At 37.8% G+C, this 16,003-nt stretch overlaps 1 protein-coding gene across 2 annotated transcripts in view; it reads left to right on the forward strand.

Annotated features, from left to right (window-relative positions):
* The first annotated feature begins 570 nt into the window (after positions 1 to 570).
* The window catches only part of DLGAP4 (DLG associated protein 4), a 406,338-nt gene continuing 390,905 nt past the window's right edge, over positions 571 to 16,003 (forward strand). The window contains exon 1 of one of the 2 annotated variants that reach the window (XM_026697619.2): positions 571 to 868. The gene's annotated coding sequence lies outside the window, so the exon portion shown is untranslated. The remainder of the gene's footprint in view (positions 869 to 16,003) is intronic. The other variant, XM_087929114.1, reaches the window with a different exon arrangement.

The raw sequence follows: 16,003 nt of genomic DNA on the forward strand, positions 1-16,003 counted from the left end.
CTGCCTGTCAGCCTCACCCCACACCCTGCACCCCAGACATGACAAAGCCTTCGTGGAGCAAGGCCTGTCTGGCAGCTGCCTTCTTATATTTTTCTACCCCTTCTTGATAATAAGTTACTGAGTTCCTTAGATTTTTCTTGTGTTAATGTCATGCAGGTTTCAGATTGCAAGATGCACAAGAATCAGATACCCAGCCAGAGAAACAGCTATGCCCCTGCTCTTTCCAGTGCCCCAGTTTTCTCTGTGTATGTATGTATGTGTTTGTTTGTGTGTGTGTGTGTGTGTGTGTGTGTGTGTGTGTGTGTGTGTGTTTCTAATATTCCAGACTCCTGTACAAATCCAGGTCTGGTTTTAAAACCTGCTTTCCCCTTTCATTTTCTTATTCTGTCTCTCTACCCCCCCTCCTCTTTTTTTCTTTCTTGTTCCCCCCCCCCATCTCTGCATCCCTCTCCTCTCCATCCTTCCCCCCTCCCAACCTTTCTGTGCTGTGCTCTCAGGGGGATGTCAGCACTGCTGCAGCATCACTAACAGGCTCATCCAGAAGGCTAGGAAAGAGGGAGAGGCGGAAGGGGGGGGGGAGAGAAAAAGCTGAATGAATGGGCATCGCACCAGTGATCATTATGGGGAGAACGGTGGCTGTTGCACAGAGAGGCGGATTTTTTTGAAGGAGGAGCAAAAGTGTGTGTGTGTGTGTGTGTGTATTGATAGTGGTGGTGGCAGGGAGGACAGAAGACAAGGAGAGGAACAGAAGAGTTGCCACAACAATTCACACCGGTCTTCATCACAAAGCTTTCTTTGGACAACTATGCCATGGCAAGAAGGTAGTGTCAGCACACATGGGTAGCTGTCTCTTCCAGTGACGCCCCAGGTGAGTCCGATGCAGTCTTCATTCTTACGATGCCAAATGTTGGGAAGCAAAGAAGGGGGGCTTCACATGATACCTTTACCACTGCCACCGTTTGCTCTGTGAGGGGAAAGGAGGGAAGCTAATGCTGCTAAAGCGTTGCCTGCCTCTCTAGAACAGGAGGAGGGATAAATCAGGGAGGGTGCTTGTGGAGTGGCACACCTTGTCATCTTACTTCCCCTTTTGTGCAACCCCCCCCCCCTCGGCTCTTCCTTTCCTCTGGTGTTTCCCACAGGCAACTTAGTGTGTTGTTGTGATACCCTCAGATCAGCCTGGACAGTTCTGCTTCCTCTTCACTTCTAAGACCTTGAAACGGACCTGCTTTCCTTGCCAGTCTCCACTTCCTAGGAGCCTTTATGATAGGAAGGGGAAACAATTGTCATTCATGTGGGGTGGGGGAGGGGGTGCAGGAGGGAGAGAATGGTGGAAAATAATGTGGAGAGGCAGGGAGCCATTTCACGCTATCCTGCTTGGCAGCAGGATCCGAGTGTTTGGTGTTTGCTATTTGATTTTATGCGTCACGGAGTCAGATACCATGGTGATGGGCAGGGGCGAGATGGGTGGGTGGTTCGCATTCAGGCCCACTAAGTTAGCTTGAAATAACAGTCAGGCATGAATGTGGGCAATATTATTCTGCCATTGGCAGGTGGCAGAGTCAGAAGGGTCTGGGCTGCTTTTGGAAGCCTCATAAATGGCCCTCACTGAGTGAGGAGCTGTCAGAACAAATCAGCGAAGGCACCATTTATTTATTAGGAGTTCTATAGCTTGCCTTCCCAGTGGAGTAATGCTCTCCTAACCAGAAAACAAGAGCAGCAATAACAAAGACCAAAAAAAAAAGAAAAAGAAAGGGATAAAAAACGTAAAAATAAATCAGGTAGTTAACCTGTCTGGCTGCAGAGGAAAGACATGTGTCCTGGGGGTGGGGGCAGAGAGAAAACTAAGAAAATTTTTTGCCAACTCACATGGAAGAGGCTCATGTTTAAAGCTTTATGCTGATTGTCTTGGTCATATTCTGCAGTCTTCCTGAATCTGTAGCCAAAAAGCAATGCACTGATTTCACAATTGGTCACTGAGCCTGTATTTATGTGGTTTTCTTTCTACCTCTAAAAAATACCAAAGGGACATGTGTGCTGTGACAATGAGAAGCTTGACTTCTGTGTCAGGTAAAATGCCTGGGTTTGTGGTGCATGTGTGGGATGACTAAGTGAGCACATTGTGGCTTATTCGTGTGTGGAAATGTGAGAAGGAACAATTTGTCTAGTTTGCATGTATATGTGTGTGTGTGTGTGTGTGTGTGTGTGTGTGAGAGAGAGAGAGAGAGAGAGAGAGAGAGAGAGTGTAAAGGAAAGGAAGGAAGGATGGGAGCATCCTGTTGCAAGAAGGTAGAGAGAGTGTGTACATCAGCCAGTGGCAATTCCATTCCATAACTTGTAGCAATGGTTTTGGCAGAGAGTATCCTTCATCCACACATGTTTCAAATAATTTCTTTGACAACAGCATGAGCACAGGAAGAGAAGAAAAAGGAGGGCAGCTTTCTGAAATGAAACAGGAAAATCTTTATTACATGACCATTTGTGTGCTCATAGAATGATTAGCATGATGAAACATATTAGGAAAGACAGGAGGAAGTTTTAGGTGGCCCCATGCCTGATGTTCTAGCCTGATATGCTTGCCTTATAATGACCTTGAGATTGCCTACCGATCATCCAGGGGCTTCTTGAATGTGAAAAATCATGGAAGTACAGGCTGAAAGGCGGAGTGTTCCTAAGGGAAGAAGTTTGAAATATCTAAGCAGTTCCCTTTCATGATTGACAGAGAGTTGGAGAAAAGAACCAGAGTGACACAATGAACTCAACAAGGTTTTATATTGATAAATATTATTCTTTATCGATTTATCTTCTTTTTCCATCCTACTTTGCTGTTTGCATCTGGAAAGGACACAGCTCTTACTCTGCATTGCAAAATATCATGTGATCGACATACTTGCTGAGTAGCTCAAGTGGCTGCTTACTAAAACAACTAAGAAGTACAGCATAAGACCACTGACTTATTTCCTGTTTTTGTTTTGCTCTGTTTGCCTTGTATTATGCTATGGGAATCTAACAGCAACAAGGAGCACATGGAGATCAGCAGGGGGCGCTATGGTATAAAGTGCTACTTTTTTCAACAGAGAAGGCACCAAAGCTGGTGATTGAGACAGACAGTGCTTTGCAGGTGGAAATAGAGCTTCTTCCACATGCATCGAAAATTCCTATATGAATCTCCTCTCTGCATTATGACTGTCTTCTTTGGTGGAACTACTGGCTGGTGGTGAACAAAGACCACAGCTTGATAAAGAGTAAAACTCAATTTCCAAAAATGAGTTACAGTTTTGTAAAAGAGCAGCTTATAGATTCTGAGAAGACTCCCATAAACATCATAGTTTCCTTCTAGAATCAAATATAAATAGGGTAGAGCTGGCCAAGAGAACCTGCACTAACTTTAAGTACATGATGAAAAAAGATTGCTATGCCAAATAGTAATGTCATAATGTCACAAAAACAAAATATTTATTTTGGTCATATAATGTGTTGTGGTTTTCTAGCCATGTCATGATATTCTCAAAGAACTGCAGACACTGGGAAGACACTATTATTTTACATAGCTACATCACGGATACAAAATTAATTTGTTAAAACTGTATTTTGATCTTACTCACACCCACCCCCATTCCTGACTTCCATTGTGTTTTAGTCATAATAATTCTGTTTGCTTTAGAAGACTTATGATGAGACTTTGAGCTGAATGGGAAGTTTTATTAGTTTCCCTCATCTGTATCAAACCTCAAAATAATAAACAATATCAGGATTGTTTAGCAGCCAGAACAAATTACTCTCACAATAAGTTATGTACCTTCCTCTCCACGTTTGTCTAATCAGTCAAGTAGCAAAACCCAATGCAAGCTTTTAAACAGGCCTGCACATGAATAAGCAGAACTAGTAAGGAAGATTTTCACAACAGAAAACAGGTCAGGATTTACTTTCCCACCTACCTACATGATTTATTCATTGCATTTTAATCTATATTTGATCCACATCAGAAACATGGAACAAACTTGATTTTTTCCCTGGGTTTTAGATTTCTTTACAAAGCTTCCACAAAAGGGATAAAAAGTGGTGCTCAGCCCAAAAGTAATTGCCATGAATCCTAATCAATTAACAAAAATTAAGTTGTTTAGCACAGTACTTTGAACTAGAAAGATAACCAAGGTGACCAAGAACATTCCTGAAATGCATAGTTGACTGTAGTAGGTAGGAACAAAGCTTCTTTACTTCAATTATGACTTTAAAACTTCTTTGTTTTTAATCATACATATGCCAGCATCTCACAGAACAGCCAGACACGTTCAAAATACGAGTAGCGATGGCAGGAATGATAATCCAGCAAATTCCGAAAGCATCTGGTAGGGGAAAGGAAGGGAGCTCTGGTTTAAGGATTATACAGTATGTAGTAGTCATCTTCAAAACTGATTTCAAGTGCAAACTACTATTTGCAGATCTTCTTGAAAATAGTATGGCATTACAGTGTATATGTGTGCTTAAACAAATGTAATTAAGGATGTTGTGTTCTAAATTATGATGTCCATCAAAATGCCTCACCTGTGCATTTCTTTGATAATGATCTTGATTTTGTAAAACAAGTTTTTTCTCTGCGTCTGGAACCAGCTACTATTGTGCAAATTAACACTAGCTCATTCTATTAACTTCAAGAGAATTATGCAGGTATACAAAAGAAATATAATGGATTCTCTAATACCAGGAGTATATTTTGTGCAGATATACTGCCCAGTCTTTTGTGTCTCTGAAATGGAGCCTTTAAAATGAAAAAATTGGCAGAGAAGTTGGAAGGAAAATCTACTTCCTCTGCAAGGAAATAGCCAAATGCCTTTTGCATATGGTAAGGTTCGATGGCCAGGAGAATGTTTCAGAAACAGATGTTCAACACTATGCTGTGTGCCATGCTTTGATCTACATCTGAAATAAAGTGATGATATTTCTCTAGATATTTAAGATATATTTAATAATTTTCCATCTCAAAAAGAGAAATGGTCCCTCAGCTTTAAAATAAGTGAGTTATAAGAGCTACTGTTTAAGGCAGATGCTTTGTAAGTTGACCCTCTTGTATTCAATCAAGGCAGTTTCAGAAAGACTACAGAAGGCTTCCTGCCTGAAACTCTACAGGACTTCTGCCTGATAATGCAGACTGATCTTCTCAGTCTGGTTATCTCTGGGGAATCTTGTACTACTATTGTTATCATTCCCAACTACTGTCTTTGGCTGGAAGGAATCAACAGGCTGACAGTAGAGTAAATCCATACTCTCCATGAAGATCACAAAATTATTTTGAACTATTCACATCTATCTCATCCTGATCTATTTACATGATTGTTGTGGGCATAAATAGTTGTGGAAGAGTCAAGTCACTGCCTTGAGTTCTTGTAAGAAAGAAAGGAAATAGATGATATCAATAAATGTGGTGAAATTAAAGAATTGGATCCAAATCCATGTTTCCTAATCTGTATGGAAACTCAAATTAAGGTAGATGGCTGACCAAATCTTGTTTCAATATCACCATTCTGAGCAATGGTTCTTCAGTCTAACTCTTCTCACTCCCCAATCCATTTTGAGCCGGAGGTGTGTTATAATTACAAGGCATCCCCCAACCAAGAAAAGATTTTACTAAAAACAGTGGCACCCTGTTTCTTTTGCTTTCTCTTCCTTGCTGTTTTTCTGGAATGCAGATTAGAGTGATGATGATGATGATGATGATGATGATGATGATGATGATGAGTGAGCCAGCTCAGGTCCTTCTCAAGCACTCTCTCACCTGGTATTCTTTACCTGGTGGGATTAAGTTACAGCATTTGCTGCACCTGCCCTATTTCTTTCACCCTAGCAGGTATAATGAGGTTGCATTGAATGAATCCTTCCTTGATGTTTCTCTCTGTTTTGTCTCACCACCTTTCATATTTACATTATTATTATTTTAAAAAAGCATTTTTAAAAAGGGAAAGTGATAAAGATAAAACCTAGTAATGGCTTAGAACTGGAACATTAAAAAACTGAAGGCTTGATTTTGGCTACTCAACAGTAAGCTATTCGAACTAATGCAATCAAGGTTAGAACTGAAAAAAAATCATCAAATGATTTTTCAAGTACAGATTGTACAAAGAAGCAGAAAAGATAGTAGATCATAGCTCATGCAAGTAGATCACATAAACAATGACATAAGTTACCAAAATGATTCATTGGAATATCTGTAAAAATTAACACATACCTGTAATGAAAAAATTGGTGAGGACATAGAGTTGAAATAGTGAAAAATGAGCAGGTTAAAATATTGTGGGATTTCCAAATACAAAAACTGATACAGACTTAGATCATACAACACCAGATTTAATTGCTATCAAAAGAGATAAACTGGATAAATTATGTGGCAATACCAGAGGATGGTAAAAGACAAAGAATGAAGAAGATCAGAAAATACCAAGATGTGAAAATCAAAATTGAAAAATAATGGCATAAAGTGACCATGGTGATCCCAGTCGTGATTCTAGTACACTGGATGCCTCACCAAAAAATCTTGGATGGCACACAGAACATCTATGCATTGACCACATTTCCATCTGCCAGTTGCAAAAGGCCACACTGCTTGAATCTGCACATACACTATGCCAATACATTATAGTAATCTAGATTCTTCAGAAGAACTTGATGCATATGAAGGCCAACACCAGCTAAAGAACTGGTAGCTGTGATTTCACATTGTTGTTAATCAATTATTATTATTATTATTATTATTATTATTATTATTATTATTATTATTATTATTATTATTATTATTATTATTAAAGAAACAATATCTGCCCATCCCGGGTTTTGGAAGGAATTGATAAGTGGATAAAATGTCAAAGACATCTAGACATCTGGCTGACTGCAATGAATCACAATAAAGGGATAGTCTTTCTTGAGCTTCTGTAAGCCTTTTCCAGTATCCCCATATCTGGAAGTGAAAAGCTTGTGAAAAACAATCTTAAATAAATTATCTATCTGCATAGCAGTTCCCCACATTTTTAGGCTTGAGAATAGTGCAGACACACTCTTTTTTCACTAATGTAGACCTGTTCCAATTTAATAAAGGTTCTGAAGTAGAATACATTAAGAATCCATTCTGAACAAGGTTGTAGTAGTAAATCATACAGGCTCCATTCATCAGTTTAAAGCTTTGTTTTATCAAAGGTATTGATGAGAAACTGCTTTGTATTCAGTTTGAAAATAGCTTCTATCACTTTTGGGAGAAAGTCCTTGGTGTAAAGTCTTTTCTCAGATTGCAGTTACATTTAAATTTCCAAAATCTTTGTGTACTATATAATTAACACTAGGTCTAAAAGCAAGATCTGTGATTTCCTTTTAACAAAAAAGCAAGATCTGTGATTTCCTTTTAACAAATCAGTATCTCTATCCACTTCTTTACTGTTTTAAGTAACTCTATCCTACCAGCTACTTCATGTCTGAAGAGAGAGTTCACTTTTCTTGCATAATATAGAGAGAAAATATAAACTCAACCCTTTTTTTAGTTTCTGTGTATGAGATATGTAACATACTATAGCATTTTTCTTGGACTCTATAAAAGAGTTTCTGATGTCAGCATATTCTGGAGTGGGAGGTGTTCTGTAGTTTCTTCCTAAATAAACCATCTGCTAAGGTTATTTTGAAATTATCATTTGCATAAATATTTATATTTATCCCATAGAGAAAGTTTGTTTTTTTTACAAAGAATAGGTAGCCTTACCACAGTTCACTTAATGACTGTTTGAAGTTACAATAGCTCTGAAAAAAGTGACATATGACTATTTTTCACACTTACAACCATTGCAGCATTGCCATGGTCATGTTATCAAAATTTGGATGCTTGGCAATTGAGTCATATTTATGATAGTTGCTGTGTCCCACAATCATGCAAAGTCAATGGGGAAGCCAGATTCACTTAACAATTGTGTTACTAACTTAATAACTGCAGTTATTAACAACTGTTGCAAGGAAAGTGGTAACATGGGCAAAAACTCACATTGCAACAGAAATTTTGTGCTTAATTGTAGTAATTAGTCGAGGACTACCTATACCAGGGGTGTCAAACTCACATCATCACGTTGGTATCATATGACGTATCGGGATTTTCCTCCTCTTCACTAAACCAGGCATGGGTGTGGCCACACATGACGCATCTGGTCCATAGCCCAGGAGTTTGACAGCCCTGACCTGCCCACCAAAATTTGGTTATCTCCCAACAACAGTTGCTCTTTGTACTGTTCAGCAGATGCTGTTAATATAGGTAGTAACTTTCTGTACAGTCCTTTTTTTTATGTACAAACACCTATTGAGAGCATGCTCTGAAAAGAGGAATCTGCTTGCACAAGAAATGCTTGGTTGGATTGCTTTTTTTTTCTTTTGTGCAGCTTTCAGAAAGACTTGAAGAGTAAATTTGCCCTTTTCAAAATCATTGTTGAAGCTTCTAGTAGTGGAGGTTGGCTCCTGTGAGTCACTCCCAAGTCATCTTTGCTTTGTGAACTTGGTTTGATCAACTGAGATTGCCTTACCAGTTTTGTTAGTTTTCTGAAGTCTTAACTCCCCTTCTTTCAGATAAACCAAATTATCTCTTAAAAAATCTCTTATATTTTTATAAGCAGTCTCACTGTTGTATTGTATAAGGTCCTTGGCAAATGGCTTCCGAGCTTTAATGGAAGCAAACCCTCTCATTCCTCCTTGGTGGACTTTCAGGGAAAAAAAAACTTAGTTGCCCTCTTAGTAAAAAAAGAGAGAAGGCATGTTTGTTGCTGGCTTCTTGTATTCACATTTCATTATTCTGTTGACCTGTTTATTTTTCCTTTGTAGAAGAAAAGGGAACTAGGCAGGGGAAAAAACTAAACCTTTCTTCTCTTTCAGCCCGGTTGCAGAATTAATAAGCATTTCTTGCTTGGCTAAGGGTTGGATTAGAAGGCTTCCAAGGCCTTTTCCAACTCCGTTATTCTGTTCTTCTTGAGCAGGGAGCTCCTCTTCATTATTAGATTTAGAAGATACCCTGGTTATGAAGTGAGTTGAGAATTCAAATAGAATAGACAAACATGGGAAATTCCTAACCCAGATATAACTTTAGTACTGCATTGGTATAATAACTCAACCGAAGTTTTCCATAGAGCTATAAATGAGCTGTGTTTTCAACTAGAATTGTGAAACATTTTGCTTAACTATGCTAGCATCTGTTTTACTTCCATTTACATGATTTTTGATTGCTCTGAACATGCAGCTGCTTATTGTCTCATCCTAAATAGTTGTTATCAGACAATGCAATGATTCATAAAATCAGAACAAGTTTCCTGAGCGACCAGTGTTTTAGTCCAATGAGCTGAGGCAATTGGGCCATCCATTAAACAAAACAATATAAAGCTTTGGTCTGATGACTTTGGTGTCTGACAGTGAATGTTAATTCTTCATGCACCTCAGCTTATCTCTTGCCAATACCAGCAAAGAAAAAAATTGCTTTTTATTTTTAGTCAAAGCCGACTGTGGTACAGGCTGGGCAGTAAATATTCCGTGCACCCATTAAATTACTAACAATCAGGAAATCAAGAGTGTTGATTTTTAGTCTGTTTCCACTAAGGACAAATCACATTTGTGTGTGGGGAGGGGGCAAGAGAGATAAGGAGAGTGTGAATTTGTTATTCTGCTACCTCAACATGCAAGAAGCGATGTTGAAGTAAAAATGATCTTCCACTCCATAAGAAATTACTGAAAGTCAAGGCAACATTAATATCAATGTGTACCATCCCCAGGAATCTTTGTTACAGATGACATACAACTCATTCTCTTTACATTGTTTTCACATTTGGATTTTTTTTTTTTTTTTTTGGCTTTCATCTACAAAACTATGGATTTAAGCCAGCCACTTGCTGGCATTTTGGAGGTGGGGAGCATTGTGTTCTCTTCTCCTCTCAATGAGGTATCCTTACTATAATTATAAGCCAAGAAAGACCGTTCCACTCTCATTCTCTGGATAAAAATATCAAGGGGTTTGAAAGACAGAATGTTCCCCATCCTTGTGTTTCATTCTGGATTTATGACAGCCTTGGCAAAAAGGGACCTTCGTTTATTGAAAGTCAAAGCAAAAGATCCTAGTTTTCCAGAGATTCTCAGATAATGTTTTTAAACTGAATGTTTAGTATGGAAAGCAAGCTATTTCATTCCAACTTTGACTCACTGATTTATACTGTCTACACTCAGCAGTAATTCTTAACTAGGACTCCAGACAGATCTTTTTGAGGATTACTTTGAATCTGGGATCTTAATGATTTCTGCTGCTGAGCTACGGACAACCCAGAAACATAAAATATTGAAGGGACAGGGTGGTATTTCAGAAAGGCACATGAAAGCCAAGGCTCACTTATTCAATGAATCTAGCAAACAAAAACCTTTGCCTAGAATTGCCCTAGCATGCTGATAGCTTGACAATTTCTTGAGATGGACTTTAATTGAATTTAGTCTTTGGGTAATTTGCATAAGACTGCAGACTCCCTCTCTAATTACTCCTTCAGTTCCACTTGTACCAGCTCCTCCTCTGCTACTGCATCTAGGAACCCAAATTATGTTTTTTTAATCAAATGAAAACATGCAAATATGTGCAAATTATATTTAAGGTGCACAGTTTAAAGCATTCTACTAAAATACTCATTTTGAACAAAAAGCAGTGTAAATATGAGGGACTGTAGTGTACAAATAATATAGCATAACCTCTGTATTGACATAGTAATACAGAGTATTACTAACATGGTAATTTTCTAAGTTATACATAAAAAAAATCTCAAAACTTTTAAGGTATTGCATTTTTTTCTTACAGAAATCATCTTGCACAGATACAATTAGAGTTTTGTAATTTTATCTGCTAATGTCATGCAGATTTCTGGCAATAATTTACTTCTAGACTATCTAGATAAAAATAATAGTTTTTTTATTCATGTTTCATGATGCCTTCTTTTTTCAACAGAGCCCTATAGAAATAGTTATTTGTAGAAATGTTAGTACATTCATAAAATCTTCATATTTGACTGGCTGTTTTTGAGAACACTTTCCCTCTTGCAAGTATAGTGTCATTTTGCAGTGTGTCTATTCTGTCTTTTGGTTCACTTGCTGAACATAAAGACAGATAGAATAACTCTACAAATTCTTCCATACAAAGTTTCTTTTATTGGATTATATTCGGTTTCCTTAAGGTAACTCACACTTATGTCAAGATGCATCTAATGTCCAATTCTTTGCATAGTTGAAATCCTAGTGTAAATGATAGTAATCTTTCTATCCCATATTTTATCCCATAGTCGTAGAGGCAGGGGTTAGAGCTGCCACCATGAGGCTGTGTTCAGGCAAGAGTGAAGAAACCTCCCCCAACCCACCAAGGGTCAATTCAGTGACAATCAGGGTTACAGATGTGACCACATGACATGTACTACATTTCCCAGAATACCTTAACTACATTTACCATGATGCATTCTCTTAAGGGGACAGCTCTCAATTCCTAACTAACTATCCCAAATCCCTGTCTGGACAGCACAGTGTCATTTGTATTTCATGCAATTCATAAAATGCTTTTGGGGAAGTTTCCATTTTTGAAGCTGGATACCTCTGTAAATAGCATCTCTTCTTGCTGGATATTGTGTCAAACTTTTCATAGTGTATCAAAATAAGCAATTAACCAAGGCTGAAGCTGAGCATGCTGTAGTTGCAAATTTCACCCCTATCTGTTTAATAGAAATGGAATTGTTCTCATTTTTACTTTATTTTATTTACTTATTGAATTTATATTGCTGCCTATATGCCCATGGTGATTCAAGTTGGCTTACAGAATGTAAAACCATATTTAAAAACAAACAATAAAAACTAACAAAAAGAATCAAATAAATTAATAAAGTACAATAGAACAAAATCTGGAAAACATAACCCCCCCAACTCCCGCCCCACCCCCACCCTGACAACAGCAGATCACATGAGCTATTTGATGGGCTCCATCCCGCTCTGGATTCCCCAGGCCCACTAGCAGAACCAGGTCTTCAGTGCCTTCCGGAGGAGTGCTAGAGTGGGGGCCATTCTAATCTCTTGGGTAATGATATTCCAGAGAGAGGTAGCCACCACGGTGAAGGCCCTTCTTCTGGGTCCCACCAGGTGTATCTCCCTCAGGGATTCCCATCCTCAGGGATGCAACATTCCCTGCCTCCCCACTCTGATGGGTCGGGTAGATATGACCGGCAAGAGAGGGTCCCTCAGATAACCTGGTCCCAAACCATTTTACCTTTTATATTTATTTATTTGATTTGATTTGTCAATTGCTTACAAGATAATAGATATAAGTATGAACATGAGTAAGAATACAGAGAATAGGTATGAATAAATGGGGACAATAGGACAGGGACAATAGGCACGATGGTGCACTTATGCAAGCCCCTTACAGACCTCTTAGGAATGGGGTGAGGTCAATAGTGGTTAGTTTGAGGTTAAAGAAGTTAGAGGATGTAACATCAGAGTCAGGTAGTGCATTCCAGGCATTGACCACTCTGTTGCTGAAGTTGTACTTCCTGCAATCAAGTTTGGAGCGGTTTACATTGAGTTTGTATCTGTTGTGTGCTCTTGTATTGTTGTGGTTGAAGCTGAAGTAATCATTGACTGGTAGGACATTGTAGCAGATAATTTTGTGTGCTACTCTTAAGTCTAACTGTAGGCAGCGTAGTTCAAGGTTGTCCAAGCCCAAAATCTCAAGCCTGATGATATAGGGTATTCTGTTGCAAACAGAGGAGTGTAGTACTCTTCTTGTGAAGTACTTCTGGAGTCACTTGATTATAATAAAGTCTGATATGCAGTGCGGATTCCCGACTGATGAGCTGTATTTGAGTATTGGTCTGGCAAAAGTTTTGTATGCTCTAGTTAGCAATTTGATATTTCCGGAGGAGAAGCTTCGTAAGATTAGATTTACAACTCTTAATGCCTTTTTGGAAATGCTGTTACAGTGAGCTCTAGCATTTAGGTCATTTGATATGAGAACTCCAAGGTCCTTGACAGAGTGAGGATCGTCAATGAGGTCATATCCGCCTAGTTTGTATTTGGTGTACTGATATTTTTTACCAATGTGTAGGACAGATCATTTGTTGGTCGAGATTTGGAGTTGCCAGATGTTTGACCATTCAGACACATAATCAAGGTTGCTTTGAAGGATAGTAGCATCGTCAGTGGTGTTGAATTTTGGTGAAAGAGCTTGAATGGATGTTTCTCACTTCTGTATTTCTCCCAAGAAGCTCAAGGTCATTATATATGAGGATTCCACACAACTGTTTGATGTGAATTAAGTTACAAGAAATTAATCTGAGATTATTCAATGAGGTTCATGTTAGGCTTAGAAAGATGGATTCCTGAATCTTTGTGGGAAAACAACTTTTCAAATCAGGGAATGATGCTGAGTGTGGGCAAACTCACAAAATAGCAACCTTAAAAGATTAATTTATGATGTATTCACATATTGACTACCATGGTGAGCATGGTCAATACCAAAGCACCCTCCCCACCCTCCCCACAGAAGGTAGATTAATCTTACTTCCTCAAAGCTGTTTACTATGCCAGTGGGATCTTTATGGCTATCAAAGGTGGTCTTGCAAATAAATACGATGGTAGGTGCTTTGCTTTGAGGTCTGCCAGGTGCAATTTTTTATTGAAATAATATTTTTTAAAGATCTGAAAGGGTACAGAACCTTATCGCATACTGCAGACTAATTCTGCTGACTACCAGTAGTTCGATCATGATTGGCTCAAGGTTGACTCAGCCTTCCATCCTTCTGAGGTTGGAAAATGGGGGCAATAAGCTGACCCCGTAAACCTCTTAGAGAGGGTTGTCAAGCACCATGAAGCAGCATATAAGTCCTATTGCTATTTATGTACTGCAGTGATAGCTCTTTGACAAATTTGCCAAATCTGGATTGTTTTGCATATGTGAAAATAGAAAGCAAAATTCAATATTTATTATTGAGGTGTGCAATTCCTCTCCACTTGCTTGAAGTGACACTGCTGTTGGGGGAACTGTTGGGAGAAGAGACATAGAATTCTTAACTCTTTCTTTGCTAAATGCTTTCCTTCCCTCACCCCCAGTTGCTTCTTGCTCAAGATTATATCAGGCATTATTTGGAACATCTAATCTGGCTTTAATTATTACTTGCTGTCTGATGTAACAATTAAAACATGTTGGCTCATAGTTAAATAAAGTAATATTATAGGCAAAACAATGTTAAAAAAAAACCTGTTGGTTGTACGGTACACAAGGAACAAAACTATATTAATGTAGAAATAATTGGACAATTGCAAATTAATTTTTCCTTGTTTGGAATTATATATTTTCACTAAGCAAAGCTATTCAAAAATTAATTATCTAGATCTTCTTGTGAAGATTTGGAGAACATGTATTTTCCATGTGATCAAAATGAGTTTCCTTACGACAAATGAACATGTATGAGACTTGGAAATGGAACATATTGCAGAGTTTAGGAAATTAAGGTGTCATAAAATTGGTATAGACATTTACTCATTGAGGTCAATGGAGTATTTTGAATTATAGATTCTCTATAAGATCAGGAGTAAAAAAATATTATTAGTTTTATTTAGTATTATTAGGTCTCTGGCAAAAGTAATATAAAGTTGAGGCATTTTTTAAAGTGTCAAAAGATTATGAGATTTTATTATAGAGGTAAGAGGATCTCATCCTAAAGAATTTGGATGAGATCCTCAAGGATTTCCAAAAGTGATTACCAAATTATTTACCATGATAGAAGATGAAAACAATTAAGCATATCACAAGAAATGAATTATATTAGCTATATTTCATTTTAATTAAATATAAATAGATCAAAGTTAGTTGTAAGAAAGTAAAGGGAAGAGACATTTTATGATTTTTTTTATTTGAATAAATTGAAATTAAATGTATATAACATTGCTTGAAATGAAGACCCCATAAAATATGAAAAGTAATCCATCCTAGTTCACATATTTCTTTAACTATTTTATACGATGATATAGCACACTACTTAATGGAATGTGTTTAACTCTGCACTCCCCCTTTTTTAAAGGACTGTGTGATAAAATGAGCTTGGAAGATATGTATTAATTTGGTTTATACCACTTGGGTTTCAGCCCTAGATTTAATACTGAAACTATCTTTTTAGCTCTAGTTTGGAGATCAGGAATCTTCAAATCTTGCAACTTTAGACTTGTGGACTTTAACTCCCAGAATGCTGCCTGAGGAATTCTGGGAATTGAAGTCCACAAGTCTTAAAGTTGTCAAGTTTGGAGACTCCTGCTCTAGATCAAATATTTTTTTATTATTAGTTTGGTCTCTGAAAAAAATAACACAAAATTGAGACATTTTGATAAAATGTTGAGTTATTGCAGAAGTATCCAGACTGAAACCCTTATTCCTAAATGTCTTGGATGGGACTTCATTGTTGTCCTGCTGAGTCTACAATGAGAGATGGAAATAAAAGGTACTGTATTAGTCCCACTTCTAGGATTGATTCCAAGGTGTGGCATTAAAGGATCTCTACTTGACCCTCTACCTGTGGGGTTCTTAAAGAATCCATTCTTTTCCCCTTGTTTTTCACACCTCCGTGAAGCACTGAATACACACTGCTTCAATCTTTTGCACCCTAAGTGTTAGGAAGATTATTGTGAATCGTGAATTAAGTTTACTTTTAGTAAGTTGCTTTTATGGATTGTCATTGTTTGGAAGACTATACATTTTTTAAATAAAATAAAATGAATAAATGATGAATATACCTATTTCCTTGTTCATCAATAAGCAAAAGATCAGCTAGCTCAATCTCCCTCAATCTGGTGTGCTCTCTGTATTATATATCAAGGCCACAGTTTTGAGAATTTCAAGTAAGGTTGGAAATAGGTCTCCAAGCACAAGTTTAGAGAAAGCTGATTTGTACATCTAGCCATTTGAAAACACTTGACATAAACTTATAACTTGTGAATA

The sequence above is a fragment of the Pseudonaja textilis genome, chromosome 3 (assembly GCF_049901715.1).
Source record: "Pseudonaja textilis isolate UNSWEBS1 chromosome 3, rPseTex1.2, whole genome shotgun sequence".
Classification (NCBI taxonomy): Eukaryota; Metazoa; Chordata; class Lepidosauria; order Squamata; family Elapidae; genus Pseudonaja; species Pseudonaja textilis.